General features: G+C 49.3%; 1 long non-coding RNA gene across 1 annotated transcript in view; it reads right to left on the bottom strand.

Annotated features, from left to right (window-relative positions):
* The window catches only part of LOC133105328 (uncharacterized), a 35,331-nt gene extending 27,592 nt beyond the window's left edge, over positions 1-7,739 (bottom strand). Inside the window, exon 1 of the long non-coding RNA XR_009703834.1 lies at positions 7,514-7,739. This is a non-coding gene — a long non-coding RNA (uncharacterized LOC133105328). The remainder of the gene's footprint in view (positions 1-7,513) is intronic.
* Between the last annotated feature and the right edge of the window lie 15,825 nt (positions 7,740-23,564).

Below are 23,564 nucleotides of genomic sequence, written 5' to 3'. Positions count from 1 at the left end.
GTCCCAGCCCCTTCCCTGCCCCCTGCTGCTCAGCGACCCAGGGGCCACCTGGCTCGGGAAGAGAGACCCTTCAGAATGCTGGTGGGTGTGTGGCAGAGCGGTTTCAGTCACACCGAGTCACTTCCAAAGAGGGTTCCTGCGGAGTAAGAGCACGAAAACCAAGTTCAGAGTCTCCGAACCCCACAGCTGGCCAGTGACCAAGGTCTCCATCCCCTCCTCCCTCACGTAACCAAGCCTGCCACGTCCACTTATGCTGAGGTCTCAGAGGAGAGGAGGAGACACAGTCAGCCCAGAAGGTTGGGCGCAGGGCCAGCATGAAAGTTTCTAGCCCCTCAGTGATAGGCATGGCAGTAGGAGGGCAATTTCGACACAGAAGAGGTACCACCCAATCTGTGGTACCCAAGAGGGAGAAGAAGGAAGGGGAGAGAGTGGAGTGGAGGGGATGGGAGGAGAGGGGCAGGGAAGGGAGAGGAGAAGCAAAAGGGTGCCACAGGGCTGATGATGACCAGCTACTTCTGCCTGGTGTCCATTCTGACTACTCCATCCCTGTGCGGACCAAAGTTAAATATCTTTCATTTCATTCTCGAATGTGCTCTTGAGCACACTCACACACACGTCGTACGGAGCAGAGAGGGTTTGGGGGGTGGGGGGGGGATGTGCCTCACACATATTCCCAGGTTAGAAATTCCTGTTCCAGTCCTAATCTTGCCTGGCCCCTGAGCCCCAGACCTTTCCTAGTCCCCTAAACCATGCCACAGGGGCAAGGCTCAGACTAGAATGGTAATTGCCATCTCTGTGCCCAACCCCAAACTCTGCATGGTGCAGCAGATGCCCCAAGAAATCAGTAGCAGGGACTGGATGAAGACCAAGCCCAGTATTAGGGAACTTTGTTGGGGTGGGATCAAAGCTCCTATCCCAGGAAGCCACAATTTAATTATATGCTAAGAATTAGAGAACAAACAGCCACTGAGAAGTAAGCACTCCAGATAACCCAGTATATATCACCAGCCGGGAATAAAGAATGAAAGAGCCTCAAAAACTAAGGTTCTGAGTACAGAGGAAGAAAAGCCCTGTGGGCTAGAACTTTGGGGGCTGTTCATTCTCTAATTCAACCGTCCATTCACCCAATATTTATTTGCCTACCTACCAAATGCAAGCACTAAGCTGGACACTGTCTTTATAGAAGTGTGAGTGTGTGTGTGTGTGTGTGTGTGCGCGCGTGCGCACATGTGTGTGCGTGCATCTGGGTTTAAGAATTCCTCCCCGCTTGCCACACACAAACCCAGCCAAGAACAGGATCCCAAGATCACCCTCAGTCTCAGCCCCAATCCCAAGCCCACCTTCTGGAGCCAACAGGTCCTGTAACTGCTTCCCCTGGACCAGTGTTGGCTCCTGGATCTAATGGGCACAGGGAAGCCGGGGTGGGAGGGGTCCCTGCATCTTTGCAGCCCCTGACCAACTTTGCTCAGGTCCACTAAGCCCAATAACTATTGTGCATATTAACTGCTGCCTTATTTCCATCAAGCCCCCAGCCCAATGCTTCCTCTCAGCTGCGGGCTCCGGGAATGGAAAGGCAGGTCTGCCCACAGCTTCTTCTCCAAGCTGGCTGGGGGCTCGAGGCTTGGGGCTGCCAGCAGATGGTGTGCATCTCCCAGGCTGCCTGGGAGATGGACAGGAAGGGAAGTGGGCCTGTCCACATGCCCAGAATCTCTGGGCTGTCACCAGGTCCCCTTGATCCTCCTTCCAAGAAGGAAGGCAGGAAAACGTGTCTTTCCGGGCCCTAATCCTCTCCACATGGGCAGGCACCACGGAGAGCCAGGGCCCCACTGCAGGCACGCGGGCCGGCAGGAGCCCCACCATCACTCTGTCCAAGACCCCTCCCCCAGGACCTCCAGGTCTGTGATCGCAGCAGCTTCTGCCTTCCTTTCGGAACTTCCACACTGCCCACCTCCTACTCTCTCCCTGCCCTCTGCCTAGCATCCCTTTGCACACTTCTGCCAAAGGGAAACTGAGGCAGTGCCAGCTGACAGACACCTGGGTGGAAGGAGCCAAGCAAGAAGTGGTTTGCCGTGAGCTGAGGCAGCAACTTGAACTTGAAGCCCTCCCAAGGGCACCACAGGCAAAAAGGCCCAGGAAAGCTCCCAGGGGAGTGTGGGACCCTTACAAATCTACGCAGTGCATCCTTGGACACTCAGAGCAGCATCGCAGCAGTGAATGCCCCTGGGGCTAGCTCCCCATGGGGGGCTCAGGTCAGGTGGAAACAAGAACAGGGGAGTGGAAGATCCCCCAGCCCGAATGGTCAGTAGGGGGTTAGGGGATCCTTCGGAGGAAGGAAGGGCTGTGTAGGGACCCTCCTCTAAACCAACTCCAAGCTCCTCCCAGCCGGGATCCCGTGAAAGGCTGGTTCGCATGACCAACGTTATAGCCCTTTCTTGCTACAGCCAAACAGACCCCGTGCCATCTCCACAGGCTGCGGGTTTCCAGCCTTGGCTCTTGCCCTTGATCCGGGCCATGTGGGCCCACCCCCAACCCCCCATGACCTGGTGTTAGTGACCTCCGGGTCCAACCCCTGGGTGTCTGAGGACATGGAGCCAGCGTGACAAGCGCAGACAGTGGATGCGCCCACAGCTGGAGCGCCTGGCAGCCGCAGAGTGGGAAAGAGCCCACGTCCAGCCCCTCTCGCTCGCTTGGGGCCAGCCACGAATGCCAGGCTGGCCTGCCCCCACAAGCCACCACGGCCACACAGACGGGACCCCGAGGGCAGGGAGGAGCTGCCAGGAGCTGGGAAGGCAGGAGGGCTTGGCACTGCTTTGATCTCAGGCATCAAAGGCCAGGAAATGCAATCAGCTCCGAAGAGCACTTGCTGTCAGGCTGTCCCCAGCAGGCACAGGCCCAGACCCCTCCCCACTCTCCCGGGCCCAGCCTGGGCCCTAGTAGGCTGGCCACGGGCCCTGGGCAGGGGGCTGCAAAGGCCACCCCATCCCCAACCAGTTCAACAGCAACTCTGAATGAGAGCTAATTCTGCCAACGCGGCATCTTCCTTTCACACCCCACCCTGTTTCCGTCTCTGTTTCCCTCCATCCCCACCCCGCCTCCCACCCTGGCTGCGCCCCTGACTTGTATTGTCCCAGACGTTTGCGTGGAAACAGGAACTTGGTGCTCTGGGCTCCATCTGCTCCTGCGTATTCCTCACTTGGAGCTTAACCCACGGTCACACGCGCCCCCTCCCCGCGCCCCCGGCCCCTCCCCCCGGGCTGCCCTCAGAGTCAGGGACGCGTGGCGTTTCTGCTCCTTGGCGCAGGTCGGTGCGCCCTGAGAGAGTGGCCTGCCCTTTGGACCCCTCCCCGACCATGCCGTGCTCATGGACACAGTGGGACTGGGCGCTGAGGCTCAGGCTGGACTCTGGAGCCCTCCCCCACCCCACCCCCACCCCCACCCCTCCCGGGCCCCCTCCCGGCCCCAGAGGCACAGAAGAGCTCCCCTCCCTAACAGCCCTGGGAAGAATTCAGGGAGGCATGGGAGGCCTTCCAGACGTGGACAGCATCTTGTGTGAGGAGGCCGGAGTGCACAAGTCCCAGGATCTCCCTCCCTGAAAGGCCCTCGGGCCCAGTATCCATAAGTCACAGGCCGGAGTAAACGCCACCTTGTGTTGCTTATAGGAAGTAAAACGGATAGTACAAAGAAAACGGCGTTGTTAAATAAATGAGTATAAATAAATATGCCTCTCAGAGGGCGCTTACTATGTGTTAGGCACTGCTACAAGAATTTTACAAATATTACCTCATGTTTACAAATATGGCCTAAACTATGGCCTCAGGTAGGCGCTACTGTAATCCTCGTTATACAGGTGAACAACTGAGGCACAGACAAATTAAGGAACTTGTCCCAGGTCACACACCTGGTAAGAGTGACAGAGCCTGGCTTGCTCCATGTTCACAGTCAGTGCCCACTCACCCCTCTGAATCTTTGCTCATGCTTTGCTCTAGAAGGCTCTCCTGCCTCTTCCTTCCTATCCTTCAAAGCCCATTTCCATCTTCCTCCTGAAGCCTCGGTGCACTCATCCCCATTTTAAAGATGAGGAAACTGAGACCCAGCAGTCACTGTATTTCTGGTGAGAACTTCAAGGGCCAGAGTGCCATCTAAAACTGAATTCTGCTTATCTAAAAGTTAAAAACCTCTTTTTGTTGGAGATTTTTCATTCCAAGATGATGCCCTCAGATGCCAAGTGAGCAGGTCAGGAGCCAGATTGGCCTGTCGGCATGCAGGCCAGGCTGCCAGGCCCTCCGGGTAGGGGGTGGCATCGGTGGGCTGCAACTCTTTCCTCTGAAGACCATACCTCCCCTGGCCAGTGGCCAGTTCTGCCACCGCCCCAAGGTCTCTGCCCCTCAGTTTCTGGCAGCTTCTGCACCCAGGCAGCGCTTCGGCTGTGCCCCAACTGCACATCAAGCCAGCAAACCAGAACTTGGGAGCTCTCTTTGGGGCTGTGCTGTCATCCTGGGGAGATAGGCACAGCCAAATGGACATGGTGCGAGGGCAACGGACCCCTGGACTGGGATAAAGCAAGCTGGGGTCTACATCTGGCTCTGTTTGCGTTGGGGCAAGTCATTTGGCTTCTCTGGGCCTCAATTTTCCATTATGGAAAATGGAAAGGGAGGGCTCACCAACACCTAAATACTCTTCCAGCCCAGACTGGATGAAAAGAGAGAACAATTGCAAATAGACCAACAGACCTGGGCCAGAACAGGGGCACACACAGAGGCTGGGTATGTGTGTTCACAAAGGAAGTGGAGCAGTTACCGGAATGCAGAGAGGAGGCTCCGGAGGGCTTCCTGGGGGAGGTGAGCTGTGCACCCAGATGGTGGCAGAGGTGACAGGAACCAGCTCTGCAATGTGTAACTGGCAGGGGTCCCTGCTGAGCAGAGCCTGGGGGGCGGGTGAGGGCCTGGTGTGCTTCGACCGAGGCAGGGAGGGGGCCGCCAGCCCCACAGGAAGCCCCAGCTTGTTGTTGGGTAACTTCTCCTCCTGTTTTCTGGGAACAAGCTATTTGGAGAAGAGGGGGAGGGAGACCTTAAAGGCTTCCAGATGGGGGGCCCTTCTGCTGCCGTGCCGCCACAAAGTCTGTGCAACGCTTTCTAAGAATCCCAGCAAATGTTAGCCAGGGTTGCTCTGGGGAGGTCTTCCGAGTCATTCCCCTGCCTCTATGCTCCCCAATATCCTGGAGCCATAGGAGGCCATATAGGAGGCCATATCCCATTCTTTACTATTATTCTTTCTTGTTAAAAGGCTGCAGAGACAGAGAGTTTGGGCTCATCTTTGTCGCCCTCCCCCTTCCCCTGAGATGCTCTCCAGGGTCTCGGCATCCCAACATCCCCTCTGTCCACTTCATCTGGGCCAGTCTTCCCTGAAGGCAGGGGTTGGAGGGAAGGACCTGCCACTCCCCAAACTAGGGGAGGCCACTGGAAGTTCAAGAGAGAAGAGAAAACAGAACAATCCCGGGACCGCTGTGGAGAGGAGGGGCAGGGGCTGGGTAGAAGGAGAACAGAAAGGAGGGGGGTTTAGGGTCCACCCCTCCCCCAGCACACAGCCAGAGCTGCCAGGGCTGGGCTCCCATGCTTCTCCTGTTGTGGCCTGGGGTTATTTCTCAGGGAAGCCAGGTGGTGCCCAGGCTCAGGGACCTCCCCTTCTTGCCTCTCTCCTCTCTGACCATCCTGGCTCCAATCCCCGCTCCCGGCCTATCCACACCATCAGCCACTCCCTGAGCTGGGGCGATGAGGACATGCGGCCCCATCCTGGGCAGCGGGCCTCATCTGGGCTGCCCAGTACAGAGCCCTGGAGGGATCCGAGAAGGATCCAGGCAGAGACATTGGTGTCAGGGCTCAGCCCCGCAGGGTCTCTACCCCACTCTGTCTGCTTGGGGTTTGTTCACCAGCCTCCAGGTGGTGGGATGGGGTGGGGCCATGTGGAGAGGGGAACTGGGGCAGTGAAAGGAGACTCTGAGTGGAGGGCTCCACATTTGGGGCCAAGTACCTCTGCCCTTCTAGGTCCTCTCCTGGGGGAGGGAAGGCGTGAGCCCCCAGGACTGGCTCACGGGAGAACCCAGGCCAATCCTGTCGGGACTCTGGGTCTCAGAAGCAGCAGCAGGTTTCCCCCACAGCCTGCCCCTCCCCAGACTTTTGCAGTACAGGCCTCTGATGAGAAGGCATTTTTCATGAGTCAATCAGAAACACATGAAGCACACACCACAGGGGTGAGGGACACAGGAGCAGGGACAGGGGAGGGGGCAGACATGCACGGCCAGAGGCAACCTCCCTGGGCAGACAGCTCCCTGACCTGGTCTCCAACCAGCCCTGGACCCAGCTGGGGGCACTGGGTCCCACCCATGGGGCTTCTACTTGGAAGACTGAATGGGGCCTGGGGTCAAGAGAAGCAAAGCTCGCTGGCCCTGCCATGGCTCTACCTTCCCCTGAGAGCCCAGAAAGATCCGAGCCTTCCTGAGCAGAAGGGAGCGTGAGGGAGGGGCTTGAGCTCACTCACCCTTGGAGAGGGCCCAGCCAAAAGAGCCCAGGGAAGCCATCCTTGAACCAATGGGTGAGGCTCTTGAGCACAGTGGTGGCTGGATTTTGGTGTTGAGGGGTAGGGCAAGGGGGCTCAGGCAGACAGAAGAATCTGGCTCCACCAGGCTGTGGCCCTTCCCAACAGATTATTCATGTTCAGACTGGGGCCTGGTCTTGGCTGACACCGGTTTGAGGCAGAAGGAGCCAGAGGGGGCCCTGGTTTACATGTTCCCAGCCTCTGCTAAATCCTTCCTGCTCCAAACCCCTACTCGGTCCCTGCCTTCCACTCTGCCACAGACAGGTCCCTAGCCCTCCCCAGCCTCAGTTTCCCCTTCTCCAACAAGAGTTAGGACAACAGAAACTCTCAGTCCCGGCTGGCTCCAATGATGCTGTGAGTTCCGATGCGGGCAATTTGAGGGACAAATGTATGCAGATGGGTATGCAAATAGGCATCTCCAGGATTTATGGGTGGCCTCAGTTCCAAGGGAGGAGGTGGGACAGTGGCGGGGGCATTTCAATGAGGCGGCCTCAGCGTGGCTGGCCCACTAAATCCTGGCCGGTGTCAGCGCCGTAAAGCACTGTGATGGAGGGCAGGCGGCCCGCAGAGAGGACGCTGATTTACAGCCGGCGGAGTTTCCTCCCTGCAGCCGCGCAGGCAAGCGCCGCGGGACAGGGACGAGGAAGGATTTATGTCTGCTGCTTCCCCACCCCAGCAGCGGGCAGTCGGGAGAGCAGCGGAAGGTGACTTTCACCTTCAGAGGCAGCTGGACGCGGGCAGAGCAGCCTGCGTTTCCAGCCGGGGTTCGCAGAAGAGGGGAGGGCGGAGAGGGCGTTTCCAGCCTGAGCCCTGCCCAGCCCGTCCCACAGTGGCCTCTTCCAGGCGGCCTTTCCGCACTAACATTGCCCCCTTCGCCCCAGCCCCCTAACCCGAACTGTCACCTTCTTCCCTGGGGTCCTACCTGTGTCTGGCCAACTCTTCTGGGCCTGGCAAAGTTCAGCCCGGGAAGACTGGAGCAAAGTGGGTTCGTTCCACTGCATTTCCTTCACTGATTAGAGCTCTCCTGAAGTCTAACCTCACTCATGCTGGAAAGGGAAAGAACAGTACATTGTGATCTAGTGGGGGTGACCCTCAAGAGGAAGCTGATCTCCCTCCTCTTCACCTGGCTGGAAGGTGTTTGCTGTGTCCTCTCCCAACCCCACTTCCGGCCAGCAGGTGGACGTCCTGGGGTGGGTGTGCGGGGGCTGGGCGGGGGGGGGAACACAGGAAACTGCAGGCCCCGCTCACGCTTGGCTGAAATCCCCACGGCACCGGTAAATTACAGCTTGGTAACACTGCTTCTCCAGTGACTCACCAGCGTGTCTCAGAAATGACTCAAGTGTCATTCAACCAGGAAGTCCTACTGTGTGCCCGGGCTGAGGCTAGAGAACAGAAGGCTCAGAGGCAAAGCTCTCCACTGGGGGGTTATCAGGGCTGCCCAGCCCCCAGCTTTGCGGGCCTCTGCTTCCCCTTCCACCATAGCCTGTCCATAAACAAAGTTTACTGTGCTGTTCTCATAATCAAAGGAGCCCGGCCCAAGGTCCCTCAGGTAAAGAAAGGCTCCTTATGAGGATGTAAACACATAAATCCAAAGGCCTGCTTCAGCGGAGCTGTTCATCTGCTGAGCTCTGTATTCTGAGCTGGGGCTGCCTGCCTTGAGTTCATTTTAGGCACATACGTGCAGGCCTTCTGTGCGTTTGGGCCACAGAGAGAGCAGGAGGAATGCCTGCCTTCTGAAGAGATGCTTCCCCGACCAAAGGCTTCACCTCAGAAACCCAGAGACATTTCAATTAGCGCCGGCGTCCTTCGATTTTGTCTCTAGCGCCTCAGCATCTCCCTGCCATAAACAGCAAACTCTGGCCATATTTCCTGGGGATCCCAAATATTTTGTGCTTCTGTCTCCCTCCAAAGACCAAATCCAGTTACCACAAGTGCTGTTGCCTCAAGCACATCTCTGTGACACTGGATTTTTTCCAAGAACCAGACTATGAATTGAAGCAAGATTCTCTATGACTCAATACGAATACCAAACTCCGAAGACATTTCCCCCAGGGGGATTCGACCTGGAGGTTGGTGCCCAAGGTCTCCGAGACTCAAAGGAGCGGGTGGTAGAGGGTAGGGGAAGCCACCAGTGCAAGTGAGAGGGCTACGGGGGAGAGGTCAACACACACAGGACCACACCCCCAGCCCTGACAAATACACTCACCTCTTCCTTTCAACTCCATTTGTTCCGCGTGCTTTTGTTGAGAATTTGTGGGTCAAATAGAATCACTGCAAATAATTGTGCTGTTGGTCTGCTGCTCAAGGCTCCTTGTCTAGGAAACAACAGCATCAAAATGCAGCTCCTGCACCGTGGCCCTGGGCTGTATCAACCAGGAAAGGGGGCACCTTTAACCAATTTATGCAAAGACCCTATAGACTAATAGGAGCCCTGGTGCCAAGTACTGTGAAAATACATTTACATCCATTACCTCATTTAATCTCAACAAAGGTACATGTGATGTCCTTGTTTTCCAGGTGATAAAATGGAAGCGTGGCCAGGTTGAAGTACTTGCCCAAGGTCACAGGGCTGATAACCAATGGAGGCGAGATTCAAACAGCATCCCCAAACCCAATTTCTCTTCTTGGTTTACTCTCCACTTGTACTCTCAACTCTGTCCCTTTCTTTGTGCTGGTATAACCCACACTACCTCAGCCCTCATCTAAGACAACTAACGTACCAAGTGTTGGCAAATAGGCGGACCATCCAGTACCCACGACGTTGCTGGAGGGAATGTGAACTGGGACAACTACTTTGAAAAACTATCTGTGAGTTTGTTCCAAAGTTAAATATCCACCTGCTCTATGATTCAGCCTTTCCACTCCTAGACATATACCCGAGAGAAGTGAAACACTGTGTCTATGTAAAGACTCTTGCATGAATGGGGCTGGGCAGAAAAGAAGGGAGGGGTAAGCAGGGGCAGGAGGGGCTGGAGAGCTCGGCCCACCCCTGGGCTGCCTCACTTCGCTCCCTTCCTCCTTAATCCAAGTCAAAAGCTCTCAGGAGCTCCATGCCAACCTCGTGGGGGCCAACCAGGGGGGAAGAAGGAAGCCACGGGGGGGTCTAGGCAGTGCTCAGAGGGCCTGCTAGTGACTGAGCCCCAACTCTGACTTTTCCATGGGTGTGAAGCAGGGCCCCTGCTAGTGGGAAGGGCTGGGCTGGGCTGGGGGCACGGATAGGGGAGAGGGAGGAGTGGCCCCAGACCAAGTGAACAGCAGCCCAGCCAAGAACCGGGCAGACCGTGGAACTAAGGCCAGCTGAGCACAGAGGTTAGGAGCTCACAAAGTGGGTATCAGCCAGGGGACCGCAGCACGGCAGCTCTGTGAGTGCCCAAAGCTTCAGCACTTGCACTTGAGATGCTTATGAAGGGCTCCAGACTGGGTAAAAGACCCAGTCTGGCTGGATTTGCCCCGTGGATGGGTGGCACCAAGCTTCTAGGTTGAAAGTTTCAGAAAGCTGCCACTGGGTGGGGCGAGGCTAGGGCCTCACCCCCTTCCTAGCTCGGCCACACTCCACCACCCCAGCTCTGCACCTGCACTGCTCGTGGAGAGCAGTGCTAGCCTGTGAGCCTCAGCTTTAGCCATTCCAGGCTCCGAGTCAGAGGACTGGCTCCCAGGGGGACACTGGGAACCCCTTCCCCTGCTGGCAAACAGAATCTGCACGTCCTGGTCTGGCAGCCTGGCGTGGCCAGAGCTGAAGTACCCTCAAGAACGTCTGGAGGTAGCCCCCTCCTCACGCTGCCACCTTCTGCCTGCGCCTCTGGTTTCATTTCTGCTCGCTGCTGGGATGGGAGCCTCAAACTTTCTGCTCCAGGTTGCTACCCCAGCCCCTGCCCTCGCCCCTAGGACTCTGCCCTGGCTGCCCTTTATCCCTCCTGGGCAGCAGCCAGGATGGAAGGCCAGGACTTCCATAGCTCAAAGAGAAAAGAGAGTGCCACTTGGGCTAGTCCCATGCATCTTCAAAATGGTATTAGCCCCAAAGAAGAGCTCAAGGTCAGGGGGAGAGATCTGAAGTGGAGGAGACACACTGATTCCCCCTCCCAGCCCAATGGTCAATTATCAGTTTGAAGTTATAGCCCGGACTTCAGGAACCTCTCTGTCGTTTGAAGTATAAAAATGTGCTCAAAAGTCAATCAGGAATGTTTACTTTCTACCACCCCTCATTTTGATGACCTAGGTCAGCACAGGGTGTGGGCAGGGGTGAAGGGGCACCTGCTAATTTGTCTGTCCTGCTAGGGGAGCGCAGAGGAGCACGACTCCTGGCCGTGGCCAGGAGATCGCCCTGCCCCCACTGCACTCCATCTTGAAGCTATTCTCTGTTTTTCTGTCCTAGGACTTCCATGCCACTCACCACACCTCCCGTGTCAAACATGGACCGTTGCAAGGTTTTTTTCCCCCTTGTTTTAAAAGCAGTTTCTCTCCTTGTCCCAAAACTCCTCACTTCCACTGCCCAGTTCAGGCCATCACAACTTCTGATCTGGACTCTTGCAGTCCTACCCCTGAGGTCTGCCTGCCTCTCCCCGCTCCCCTAACCCTCCCTTCCCACCAGCATAGCTGCTCAGGAGAACAATCATTTACTGAGTGCCCACCTACTATGTGCCAGGGGCCACAGGAACTGGAGGCAAGGACAGGCCTGTCTTCCAGTGGAGAAGGTGGACGTGACCCAGTGTGGCGGAGTCATGCTGCAAAACAGAGCCTGCCCCACGTGTGAACTGGGTCCCAGAGTCAACGGAGCGCTTCTAAGGGGCGCGGGGCACAGGGCGGGGGGGCGGCGTGGGTACAAGAAGATGACTAGAGCTCCACTAGGCAACAGTGGTGTTCTCAGTGGTGCCATGGCCTGGGCAAAGGCTCAGAGGTTGGATTTCATGGTCTACTCTTTCCTGATCACACTTACTTATTATACAGGTCAAAGCTCTTATGGCCACATGTGACCCAAAGGCCACCCCAGACTGACTTAAACAACAAAAAGAACGTGGTGACTTTCCACCCAAACTCAACAGATTGATTCAGAGAAGCGCAACCCAGCTGCTTAAAGGACATAACTAGAGACTCAGTTTCTCTCTGTGTCTTTGCTTTATCCTCAGCTCTACAAAGTGACCCTCCAGTACCTTCCAGCTCCCCACTCCAGATAGCAGTGCCAGACCCCCTGACACCACCCTGCCCAGGAGAAGAAATCCTATGTCAATGACACACTCAGCTTCACTCCCCCTCCCTTCCTTGCTGGAGCTTCACTCTCTCAGAAATACAGCAAATGTTTCCTTGAAGCTCACTGGCTATGACTGGGTTAAATATCCATCTCTGAACCTTTCACTGAGACCAGGAGAATGTGACTTCCTATTGGTTCAGGCCAGGTCATGCGCTCTGCCTTTGAGCATATAGGTAGAGAGTGGGCATGAAGAACACCATGACCAGGAACGCCGAGGATGCACCCAAGGGTGGAGAAGGTACCTGTCTGGTACATGAATGCAAGCGAGAGGGTCACCTGGGATTTACTTCAAACCAAATAACAGATCACCTTGAAAAAGAAGACTCTGGGAGAAAACGGTGGGCCCCCAAGTTCACCCGAGTTCCTTTCCCCTGATTTATTTTTTCATATGAGAGAGCATTAGCTCTCAGCAGTGCAACTTTCATCCCTCTATGGGACAATTGTGTGTGTGTGTGTGTGTGTGTGTGTGTGGTGGTGGTGGTGGTGGTGATGGTGTCGTCTTCCTTTGGAATATAAGCAGATGTGGGGATTGAAAGCCCTTCCTTCCAAACACTAAACAGTCATGGCCAAGAAAAAAAAAGACCACATATACAATGTGATGTTGACACTGAACGCAGCGAGCACAGCTCTGGGAGCCTGGGGTACCTCCTGCAATCCCGTGGCCACTGTGTACGTGGAAGGGAATGGGGCTGGGACTTTGGGCACCTGTTAGGCCCAGGCCAAGGCCAACTCCTCTTCCCCAAGGAAAAGCTACAGCCCCAGCCTCTGGCACTTGCAGGGACAGACAGAAGTGGGTGGGGGAAACTGGAAGGGTCTCAGGCCTCCAAGTCCACAAATCATCCTGTTTTAATGTAAATGGCAATTGCCAAGAGTACAGCATGTTTTCCTGCGTCAGCAGCTCAGTGACTAATGCCCCAAGATAAATGGCTTTGTTTGGCCTTGTTTAGAGTGATTCTGTAACCTTTCCCTCCTTTCTGCAGAGGGGAACCGCCAGATCCCTCCCAAGTGCACCCAGGTCTAAGGATGCCTGAGGTTCAGAGTCTCTGGCTGGGTTGGGGTCACCCCATGTGCAGCGAGAGGCAGGGCCGGGTGAGAACCTGGACTGCATAGGTCTGAAGTGGATCCATCATCAGTCCTTAGCAAATGACTCTCGAGGAGCTGGGAACAAGCTCTACCCTCCAGGCAGACTGGGGCTGGGGCTGGAGGGAGGCTCCAGAGCACCCGGGGACTATTGACTACTGGGGAGAAATCTAGGGCAAGAAGGGCAAGGGTGAGACGAATGGGCAAGTAGGACAAGGAAGATATTACGCTGCCATCTTGTGCCACTTGGGTATTATTAATCCACCTGGACTTCTTTTTTTAACCAGTGAAGCCTCTGGATTTTGAAAGAAGAATTGGCTGTGGACCCAGATCCAGGGGTTGGGGAATCTCAGCCCTAGCACTTACTGGCTGTGACATCTTGGATGGTATTGTCCCATTTTATAGATGAGGAAACTGAGGCTTAGATTAGCTAAGCAATTTGCCCAGAATCACACATCTAGCTCATGGCAGTATCCAAACTTCAACCAGGACGGTATAGCTCCAAAGTCAATAGTGTTGCGTGAAGAAGGAGTTGGGGAAACCAGTCTCCCCAGGTGCCTATTGATTTGTGGAACACCAGCTCCTTACCCTTCCAGAAATGTGTCCTTGCTTTGCCACACTGCAAGTCCTGTGCTTTATGTTCCCACCCTTCTGCTTTCTGAACACACTTCCCAGTTTCCTTGTGGTTGGTGGACCATGTGCTGTGTGTCACTTCCAGGCTGGAGCATTTCATTGTCAGTAGGAAGCCCTTTAGAGCTCTTGTTCTCTGTCACGGCAACCAACACTTTTCCAAAGAGACTGCTTCATCAGCCTGCATCCTACATTAGGATGATGTGGACAGGCCTCCAGCCAACCCACGATGGATGATGGAGCATGAGTGAGAAATAAACCTTCATTGCTTTAAACCACTGAGATCTGAGGTTTGTTACTGCTGTATAACTTATCCCATCCTGACTGATACTCTTCCCTTTCTGGGAGGAGGAAGCAGGTGCAACCTTCTAGATGTAGGCAACAGTGTTCAGCAAAGGGAAAGGATAGGGACACATTTCCACCCACCACACCATCATGTTTCAGAGATGCCAAGACCCAGGAGAAATGAGCCTTAGAGAAGACAAGGATTCCGACAGCCCTGAACCACAGAGCTTTCAGACTACAGGAGGGTCATCCAGCCCACCTGAGTTTAGGAGGGCTGGGTCAGGGAAGTCTTATTTCACACAGCCCAGATCAAGGCTGTCCAAGCCTCATGCAAAAGGAGTCAGAATTTGGCCTTGGGAGGAGCTGGCTGGCCCCCTGGCCAAGCGCCAGCAGGGCCTCTCACAGCGGCAGACAGGCATCACTGCAGATGTGCACCCGGGCACTGGGGCCGTGTCACCTGAGTGCAGACTCCCTTCCCCAGGCAGACCCTGTGGACAGCGGACAGGGTCCTCTGTGAGCATGAGTTCTGGAACGCTAACTGCTACAGCAGGACTGGGCTGCAGGACGCCGGGAGGATCTCCTGGAAGTGGGTGTGACCCTGTGAAGGAGTGAGGCTCTAACCTTCTCTCGGATTATCTCTTCCCCTCCTCCTGCATAAACAGACTAGCCCCATCCCACAGTTCCAAAAGACAGCTAGAGGGAAAGTGGTTAGACTACAAAACAGCCCCTTCTGGATAAGGTGGTCCTGAAACTGGATGTGAACTGGGGGAGATCCTGGAACCGGGTGTTCAGAGGGGATACCTGTAGAAGTGGGGGAGGGGAGGGTGTAGACAGCATTTCCCTTTAGTGACAGCTGCCTGGTGAGTGTGAGTGGAGGGGTGCCTCAAGGCATAAGTGACCCCCAGATATCCCTCCCCCACTTTCCCTTTTCCCTCCAGTCACGGCCAGCCTTTACTCAGACTTCCCCTGACATCTCCCCACTCACAGCTCTCCAGAACCTCCCCCACACAACCACCCCCCCATCCCCGGCCAAAACTGCTTGAGAGATCTCATCATCCTTCTTATGGAATGCACTGAGTTCCTTCCAAAAGACCCTGGAGGGGCTGTGCCATTTCCTGGAGAAGTGGTGAATTGCGGAGCCCCTCTAGCCCTTCCCCCAGCCAAGACTGGCCATTTGGAAGCTGCCTTGGAAGCTACCCTGGAGGCAAATCCTGATGTCACATCTGACTCCTACTGTATGGGTCAGCAGAAGGGTGTAGAGGAAACAGCCCAGCCTTTGAGATCAGATCAATCTGGGTTTCATTCCTGACTCTGCCACATGCCACATGTGTGAACTTGGGCATGGGCTTAAATTCTGTAAGCCTTGATTTCAAGTAAAACAGTGGAAGACGATGATAACATTAGTCCCCACATCATGATAGCACTCATGTAATGGTTCCAACAAGGGTGAAAGAAGACATAGCCCTTAGCACAGGGTCTGTCTGATATGAAACACGTCAGTGCTTAATAAATGATATTTAACACTAGTATGCTACACTGAGGGGGCGAGAAGCAGAGAGGTTCCTGCCAGCCTCATCAAGCAGTCAGTGAATTTGTTTGACTCAAAGAGGCAGGAAGAAGTGTTGGGGATCTGTGAAAGGGATCCGGTAGGACCCCGGGTCAGCGGCAGCACCCAAACTCTGGGCAAGCTGAGGCCAGTGCCCACAGACGGGGAGGAGACTCCAGGGCCAGAGTCCTCCCAGCCAGCAGCTCTGGAGCCAGCCCTGCACTACCTCAGGCAAACATCTGAACACAGTTGTTCAGTGTCCAGAACCAGTGTTCAGAAACCAGCCCTTGGAAAAGCTCTTCCTTAGTTTTACCCCCATCCATCCATCTCTGTCAGCGCACTTTTGTCTCTGTGTTGTCGTGTTGCCTTCTTTGACCTTCAGGTTGCTTGTGAGTATTTCAGGAGAAGTTGTCGGGCTTCCCTGTCCAGGCCAGTGAGGATGGGAGAAGGCAGTAACGACTGCCAGGTCCCATGAAGAGCCCAGAGAGACCAGGGAAGGCACAGGATAAACCAAAATGAAGATGTGGCCTTTAGGGCTGCTTGAAGAAGACAGGGACGTCTTCCTGGATGATGGCTGCCCAGAGGGGAATTTTACACTAACATGTTCCAATATGTGTCAGTTATTTAGCTCATTTAGCTTAGTCATTCAGTCTAATTTATATATGAATAATTAACGTGGGACTTTTGGGTCAAGATGTCAAACCTTCTGCTTCCATCTCAACACAAAAGAATGACAGATATGTTTGTTGATTTAGAATATATGTATATAACTATGTTAAAGAGAATAAAGAAAGGAAGATCTTCACAGGCAAATGATGGGTAAGGAAACCAAAGTGGTGAACAGGAGCTGAAGGGCAGCTAAGAACCGGGAACAGGGAGAAGTCACTGGGGATTGGGTTGCTATGTCAGGACAGGGCTCCTCCGTGAAACCAGGGAGCCATGAACATACAGCCCACCCACCAGGGGAGGTGGATTGACTCTGCTCACCCTCAGGCTGGTGTCTGGAAACACGCTGTCTATCCAAGGCCAGAAATAAAGATGCAGCCCAATAACAAAACTGAGTCTCCACCCTGTTCCCTGTGTAGGTATGAAGTTCAGAACAACTCCATCCATATGGAGAAGACCCCTAGACAAATTTGTTCACATAACATCTTGTTCACAGCTCTGAATCCCACGGTTCAGAACTGGGGCTAAGGTAACCACAAAGTAGCCCTATAGGGAAGGGCATTGGGGAGAACACCCCCATGAAATACAAACTCTCAAAAAAGATTATTCACTGAAAGAATAGATGTTAAATGTGTAATTTTCAAACATGTGGAGAAAAAAATGAACAAAAATTGATTCAACATAAAGTAGGAATGGAAGGGAAGTAAAGAACCAAAGACAAATCATGGTAAATAGAAATAAAATGATATTGCAGAAATAATTTTAAGTATATTGATATTCATAATAAATGAACCTGATGGGTTAAACCTTTATTAAAAAAACAAAATTTCACAGTGTTTTGTTCATATGTATGCTATTTATGAAAGAAGCATCTAAAACTGAGACAGAAGGGTTGGAAATGAAGATATACAAAACACACACATGCACACACAGATGGAAAATGCTATCCAAAAGGGGACTAGTGAAATATCAGTTAATAGAAGAAAACATTAATTTTATGGAAATAAAAAAGAACATTTCCTAGTCTAAAAATGAATTATCCATTAAAACCATATAACTATAATGCCTGTGTACACAGCTAACAATACAGACTCAAAATATGTAATTGACAGTATTGAAAGAAGTTGACAAATCCACAATCAGAATAGGCCACTTTCTCAGAAATGAATAGGTCATACACTCAAAAATTGCCAAGATTATGAAAGATTTGAATGATAAAATTATAGAAGATTTGATATAATAGAGCCATGTAGTACTTTGCACCCAATAAATAGAAACACATAACTTTAAGTACACATGGGTCATTGTGATATTTGATCTGAACTGTATGTCACAGCTAGTCTCACCAAATTCCAAAGACTCGGTATGATAGAGACCACATGTTCTGACTGCCACATAACAAAACTCAAAATAAATCATTGAAAGAGGGCACCCCAGAAGCCCATATATTTAGAAACAAACAAGCAAAACAATCCCACTGCCAAATGATTTATAGGTTAAAGAGGAAATCATAATAAAAATTATGAACATTTTAGAAATGAACAATAATGAGCACATGGCATATCAAAATTTGTGAAGCTGTCCCTAGAGAGAAATGCCTAGATCAATTGGTATTTATTAGAAATCAAGGAAGATTTAAAATAAATAAACTGAGGATTCACATCAAGAAGTTGAAAATAGGATAATGGGGCAAACCAAAAGGAATTAAAAAGAGAATAATAAAGATGAAAGGCAAAAATAATAAAATAAAAATAAATAACAAGAAATAGAAAGGACTAACGAAATAAGAAGTGGTCGTTTAAAAACAAAAAGAGAAAGCCTCCAGTAAGGCTAAAAAAAGTATTATACATTGTAATGGTAATAATATTGTTTCAATATTGTGATATTGTTACAATCAAGCAAACATAATTTCAGATACAGTAGAGTTATTTGGGGGGCTTCCAGTAGATACTTCTGTATTAATCATGTCTTTTTATTATCTATATTTCCTGATGCTTTGATATCTGGGGTCTTGTTTACCCCCTGAGAGACTGCCCCTCAAAATTCCTAGAGATAGTGAAGGACTCACCTGCAGGCACCCTTCATATGCAAACCAACCAGTCTAGAGCCCACACTCAATCTACTTCCTTTATCCACCTGCCCTAATCACCCCAGGGCAGGTACCAGACAACTAGGGACAGCACTGATGCCCCAGAGCCTGCTGAAATTATTCAAACTAGCCATTCCTAAGCCTTCTTACTCTACCTTGCCTATTCTCTCAGAACCACAAAAAAGTCTCTTGCCCATGCTCTTGCCTCACCTCTCCTGCCCCCTAACTGACACTGTGCTTCCCCATGTGGCCCTGCTGGTGCAGCATGCTCCCTCCTCTTGGGAACTGTGAGGAACAAACTACCTTTTCAATGGCAATCATCTCCTGATCTGCTGACCTTGCCGTACCTGAAAAACAATAAAATTTACATTTTAAATCAATTTCCTTATCACTAATCCAGAAGGAGAAAGCAGAGAAGGTGGATCAAGTGGAAAATGTAAGAGATGAACAATATCTTTAATCTTAGGAACAAAAGGTCCCAGGGAGGACCAAGCATTATTAATAAAGGAGGAACCACACTTAAATATCTCCTGGTGAAATTTAAATGTCAGGGACAAAGTTCAAAATCCTTTAAGTTTTTGAGGGAAATAAATTTACATGTCAGGGTGAAGAGGATTGAATTGGAACCAGACTTCTCCTCTACAAACCTAAAAACAAAAGGAAATATAAGAAACATAATAATATCTACAAAGTTCCACGAGCGAAAAGCCTACATTCTAAGACAGGAAAGCTATAATTCATTTGTGAGGTCAATTAAAAGAATATTTTTCAAACATTTAAGCATTCAAATGTATACCACACACTCAACCATCCAGAAAAATTTGTTCAAAGTAATGGCTCAGCTGAGCAAGAAACAAAGTAAAATTTAGGGTTAATTTATTTAAAGTCAAAATTAACATGATTTTAAAAATAATAGAAATGTCCAAAATAATTACTGAAATAGAAAGTACATAATATAAGAAATAAATTCATAATAATAATCTTATTCTAAAATGTCATTATATCAAGAAAAATGGGAGGTAGAAGTAGGGAGAAATTTAAAAAGCATGAAATCATCCTACACAAATAAATACATACTATGTTCTTTTTGAGGTTGGTAAAGATACAGTGTGTGTGTGTGTGTGTATATATATATATATATATATATATATATATATATATATATATATAGTGTGTGTGTGTGTGTGTGTGTGTGTGTGAGAGAGAGATTAAAGGAACCAGAGGTAGACTAAAAATGGAAAACATGACTTTCTAATTTCTAAATATAAAGAAACTTGCAAAGCAAACTTAAGCACATGGGAAAATGAAAAATAAAAATATAAGGAAGCATGAAGAGCGGAAAGCATTATTATCATACGAGATAAATGATCAAATATCCTGACTCCAGAGCTTTGGGACTAAAATGACACTGGGAACTTCATGCTGGGGACTCTCCCTGTCTCTCATCACTGGGTCTACTTTAGTTTCCCCATTTGCAACAATCCATGTCCTCTGTTTCTCAGTGTATCTGTAGGAAGATGGCCATGGCAAGGGCAGCAAGTCAGTGTATATCTCCCTTTGATCCAGAGAGTGGCAAAGTTGAGTGAAAATCCTTAGTCCCGGTTTCCAACACTCAGGGAGGAATCTGATTGGCCCAGCATGGGTCAGGTGCCCATCTGGAGCAAACAAGTGTAGCCGGGGACAGCGTCTTACAGAACTCCACACAAAGTGGACCACCTTCCAGGAGAAGGGTGGACAATCTGCTAGGTGTTCACTACCCAAGAACAAACAAAAAGAAAGCAATATTTATATCAGAAAATGTAGAATTCATAGCAAAAAAAAAGCACTAAAGTGAGGGAAAATGTATCCTATATTGGTAAATTGTACAAACTAAATGAGAATATAAGAACCATGGATCTGTGTATTCTGAATATAGCATCAAATATACAAGGACAGAAAGTTTAGAAATTAATGAGAAATTGAAAAAAAACACAGTCATAATAGAAGGTTTAATATGCCTCACCGTTTCTGTGAGATCAGGTAGACAGAAATTAATAAGAATATAGAAGAGTTAAACATTATTATTAAAATTTTGACTTAGCCCATGCACCACAACTACTGAGCCTGTGCTCTAGAGCCCGCGAGCCACAACTACTGAAGCCCACGCTCCTAGAGCCCATGTTCCACAACAAGAGAAGCTACTGCAATGAGAAGCCCGTGGACTGCAACGAAGAGTATCCCCCACTCACCACAGCTAGAGAAAGCCCACGCGCAGCAATGAAGACCCAACGCAGCCATAAATAAATAAATAAATTTATTTAACAAAAGAAACGTATAAGATGAAGCCACTCTGGAGGGGATAAAACTTGTCTTAATAGCCCTAGAGTCAAACAGGAAATCACAACTACAGTTAATGATTGTTTCAGAAACAATAGGGAGCTATAGCAAAGAAGAAACACAAAGCTCTAAAGAACAGAATACAGATAGTCTTTCATTTTTCTCATTAAACAGAAGAAAGAAATTTATTGAACAAAGTATTCAACTCAAAAGGCAAGTAAAAGACCAAAAAAGTGAACCTATGAAATGCTAAGGAAGAATTTGAAGATAATGAATTAGAAGATGATAAATTAAAAATAATAAAAACTATAGATCTGAGAAATTCAAGAGCTGAATCTTTGAAAAGACTATAATTAGGATAATAATAGTGATCATTTATTGGGTATTCAGCTAATGGCTAAGTACCATGCTAAACACTTTAAACACCCCACACATTCATCTCACGATCTCACCATGGGGTAGGAAGTATGGATATTCCCATCAGAATCAGGAAAATAATATCAATATATTACTACCATCCAATCCACAGATACAATTCGAGTTTTGCCAACTGTCTCAATATCCGTATGTAATTGGATTCAATCCAGGATCATGTGTTGCATTTAGCTGTCATTTCTCTTTAGTCTCCTTCAATCTGGAACAATTCTTCAGTCTTTTCTTGACTCTCTTGACCTTGACACTTTTGAAGATACAGGCCAGCTGTTTTGTTGAAAATCCCTCAATTTCAGTTTGTCTGATGTTTCCTCATGTTACGTATTTTGAATAAGAACATCTCATGCTGTGGCTTCTCATTGCCACCTATCAGGAGTCACATGATTTCAATTTGACCTTGATCACTGAATTAAGGGAATATCTTCCACTGTCAAGTGACCCTTCTTCCCTTTGTAATCAATAAGTACTTTATGGGGAAGTACTTTGAGATTATATGAGTAACCAGTTCCGCATCCACTGTTATAACATACAGTGATGTTTCTTGGCTGAATCACTCATTACTATGATGGTTGTCAAATGGTAATTTTTGTATTTTTTTAAATTTTATTGAAGTATAGTTGATCTACAATGTTGTGTTAATTTCTGCTGTGCAGCAAAGTGATTCAGTTATATTATACACACACATGCATTCTTTTTCATATTCTTTCCCATTATGGTTTATCACAGGATATTGATTATAGTTCCTTGTGCTAAACAGTAGGACCTTGTTGTTTAGCAAATGATAATTTTTGAATTCCACCATTCCTTCTACTATAAATTGGTTGACATTCTACTCTTAAGGAAAGGTTTTTCTCTTTTCCCATTTGCATATTCTTGTATTTATTTATATCAATGTCGAATCTTGGATTCCTGTTTTATTCAATGGTAAAAATCTGTTACTATCCCCTTGTATTTTGTCAAATTATCCCAGATCTGGCTAGTGGGAGTCCTTTCAAACTGGTTTCTATGTCTTTTTGACCTGTACTCGTCACTCTCTGAGCACTTCTTTTCTGGCACAACAGGATGTTCCAGGCTCATCTTGTAATTTTCCTGGCCCAGTCCTGGAATCCACCATTTCTTCAAAAATCCCTGTTCTTTGAGTGGAGAAAGGTATTGGGTTGGCCAAAAAGTTCGCTTGGGTTTTTCCATAACATCTTACAGAAAAACCCGAACGATCTTTTTGGCCAACCCAATACTTCAAAACAAAGATCTAGGTATGAGGTGCCCCAGGTGTGTTCATTGCTATTAGGGCACAGGGCACAGAGTTGAGAAATCCATCTATATCCCTATCTATCTATGTATCTGTCTATGTATCTATCTATGTATCTATCTATCTATATATCTATGTATCTATCTATCTATCTATCTATCTACAATCTATCTATCTGTGGTAGGCAGCCCCAAGATTGCCCCCAGGTATTCAAGTCCTTGTGTAATCCCCTCCTTTCAAACATGGACTGGACTTAGTGACTCATTTATAACAAACAGAATATGGCAGAAGTTCAAGTTCAAGTGTACATTACAAAAAGACTGTGACTTTTATCTTGGGCATTCTCTCTTACTCTCTCACTCACTTACTCTAAAGGAAGCCAGCTGCCCTAATTGAGAAGCACACATGGCAAAGGACTGAGGATGCTTCTGATCATCTGCCACTGAGGAAGTGAATCATTCCAGCAACCACCATTACAGCAGGTCTTCCTCTAACAGAGCCTTCAGATGAGACTACAACCCTGGTAGCCTTGTGAGAACTTAAGGCAGAAGCACTCAGCTAAGCCACTCCTGGATTCCTGATGCACAGAAATTATGAGATAATAAGTATGACCTATTGTTTTAAACCACTAAGGTTTGGGATAATTTATTACACAGCAATAGAAAACTAAATACACACACACACACACACACTTATTTCTATATCTAGTCTATACATTGAAAACCATGAGTTCACACCACACCTCCAATTCCAATTCAACACCACAAGATTAATTCTAGCTTTCTTCTTTTCCATAACTGTGACTCCCTTCTCAGACAGTGAGAACCTGAATCACTTTAATATACTTATTTATTGGGTCAATTCCCCACCCCCCATTTATAACCAATTTCCTCTCACCGTCACTGCCACCCAATGTTGGGTTCCTCCACCCGCTCGAACCCCGACATCCCAACTTAGAGTTATGGACACCACCTGCCTTGTATGGACCCCAATCTTGTCCAGCCCTCCCCAATGACTTCCGAAAGAGTTATTCAAGAAGGGAGGAAGGGAAAGAGGTGAAAAGACTGGGAAGAAAGCAATATAGAATATCAAAATAGATTTTTTTTTTTTAAATAGAGAAATAAGCTTCAAAGAACCTGAGAAACTATTAAAGCCTTACCCACCAAAAGGTGTTAGGCCCAGACATTCCAGCTCTCTAGGAACAGATCATTCCTGAACTATATAAACTGTTCCAAGACCAGAGAAAAAATTAGGTAGTATCGCAAATCATTTTACTAACCCAGTAAAACTCTGATATCAAAACCTGACTAAAGAAATTAAAACTTCACATAAATAATAATAAATTGAATTCAGCAATACATTTTAAGAGTAGTGCATGACCAACTAGATTTAATTCCAGGAATCCAGAGGTGGATCAATGCTAGGAAATCTCTTC

The sequence above is a fragment of the Eubalaena glacialis genome, chromosome 14 (assembly GCF_028564815.1).
Source record: "Eubalaena glacialis isolate mEubGla1 chromosome 14, mEubGla1.1.hap2.+ XY, whole genome shotgun sequence".
Lineage (NCBI taxonomy): Eukaryota > Metazoa > Chordata > Mammalia > Artiodactyla > Balaenidae > Eubalaena > Eubalaena glacialis.
This window is presented reverse-complemented; position numbering and strand designations above follow the sequence as displayed.